Source organism: Humulus lupulus, chromosome 5 (genome assembly GCF_963169125.1).
Source record: "Humulus lupulus chromosome 5, drHumLupu1.1, whole genome shotgun sequence".
NCBI classification, from domain to species: Eukaryota; Viridiplantae; Streptophyta; class Magnoliopsida; order Rosales; family Cannabaceae; genus Humulus; species Humulus lupulus.
The window spans coordinates 229001421-229003505 of NC_084797.1; the positions used below are offsets into that span (position 1 = coordinate 229001421).

The following is a 2085-nucleotide window of genomic DNA, read 5'->3' on the forward strand; positions in this document are numbered from 1 at the left end:
TAAATAGTGGTACAAGGAAGCTATTCTGTACAAGTAGTTCCTAGAATCAAGGAGAATAAATTCAGAAAATTATGTACAAGATATCAATAGAATAATATCCCTAAGATAACGAAGGAAGTTGAGCTAAAGGAGGAAAGGATTGACTTGGAAGATGTCAATCCTTATCACACTATACCTATGAAACATAAATATATAGGTTAATTTCATAGTGCATATTTTTTATGTTTTCGAGCTCGTGAATATATTTCGGTGTGATTTTTTTTATGACCATATATATTGTATTTATTTAGAGTATTCTGCAAATTTTTAGAAAATTCTGAATAATTTACAATGTCGGAAACTAGTTTCAAACATGTTGTTTTCCACGCGCATAAAAAAAATTAGTCACGCGTGCAACAACTTATTTGAACATAGTTTTCGACGCTATAAATTATTCAGAATTTCATGAAAATGTTGCAGAATGCTCTAAATAATACGGTGATAAAAAAAAATAAAGCGAAAAATTATTCACGAGTCAAAAACATAAAAAAATATATACTGGTATATACCTTAAAAGTATGCTAAATATATATAAAAAATATATATATATTAATGTATGAAGCTGTAGTAGTGAATCATTAATTTGCCAGCCATTGAAGGTAATGTTGAGCATTAAAGAATGAAAACGATGCCATCTTTGAACGATTTACTAACTTAGTTGTTTTATTATGACTGTCAATTTAACGAAATTGTAACATAATTTGTCTCACTTAGCCACAACTAGAAGCTTCTATTGAGTCAGTGTCATTACAAAATTAATTGGGATATAAATATGAGCACTATACAGACCAAAAATGAAAGAAAAAAAACGTAAAATTTGTTGAGAGTGGGATTTGAACCCACGCCCTTTCGGACCAGAACCTTAATCTGGCGCCTTAGACCAACTCGGCCATCTCAACATTATTGCTGTTGTTCTATTTTTTGTTCTTGTTAATATTTATACAATAAATAGTGTTACTCACTAGAATTAGAAGCTCATCCTTTATTTTTTTTTTCCTCTCATTTTATATTACTCCTTATTTTAAATAGGTTAATTTCTTCTATTAAAAATATTTCATTTTAATTTTAAAAAATCAAACTAATATCGTAGGCTACTTAATTTTAGATCCGAAAGTAATTTGTTTATTCATTTAAGTTTTAATCATATTAAATGTGTCAATTCTGGACTTATTTGTAGGCCTAGGCCAACTTAATTTTGACATGTTATTAATCTTGCTTGCTTAGTTGTTGAATTTTATTTTAATTTATTCATATTTATGCAAAATCTAAATTTGTTTAGTTTTGCCAATTTAAAGACATACATGCTTAGCTCTGGCTATAGACAAGTCAAGCAGGATAATCCTGGGCACTAGCAAGTCACGCTTATGTCTAAGAGCTTAATTAAAAATACCTTTTTTTTTTGGAGAAAATTACCTAAAATACTAATTTTTGCTAAAAAATTACTTTTTTAATGTCAAACATTTTTTTTCAATTTTACGGTTTCAAGGAAATTGTTATAGTTTTACGGTTTTATCTTTTATCTTTTTTGTATTGTTTTCAAGTTGTTTTTAGTTTTTTTTGTTGTGTTTTCACTTTGTTTTTAGATTTTTTTTAGATTGATGTTTAGTTGGTCCAGTGAATTGTTTTTCCTAAAAACTGTATTTTCGTAATTATGAAACTTTGAAAAAATCTCTTTTTTTTTTTTGGAAAATATCATTACTTTTCTATACAAAAGCCTCCATTTGAAATATACCATATTTTGCACCGGGCTACTACAATGTAAAGTTCAAAGCCTACCCTAAAACCAAGTCTATAATTATCACAAGGTCTCACTACTACAAATATATGCTTTCTCTGCGATTTTTTTTCAACAATAAATAGAAAGCGCAGAGAAAATGTTTGAAAGAGTCGAAAAAATTATATTTAATGTCCGTGCCCTATTTTATTGCGGTTTAAAAAAAACGCAGTAACAAGTTTGAAGTGGGTCACTTTTTTCTGCGGTTTTGAGTATAGAACCGCGGAGAAAAGCCTTCCCTCCTCCTACATCAACCCGAGACCCTACTCTTC

The 2085-nt window shown here is 28.9% G+C and overlaps 1 non-coding gene across 1 annotated transcript; it reads right to left on the minus strand.

Moving 5' to 3' along the window:
• Positions 1–857: 857 nt before the first annotated feature.
• TRNAL-AAG (transfer RNA leucine (anticodon AAG)) lies at positions 858–938 on the minus strand. The gene has a single exon. It is a non-coding gene; the product is annotated as a tRNA-Leu (tRNA).
• Between the last annotated feature and the right edge of the window lie 1147 nt (positions 939–2085).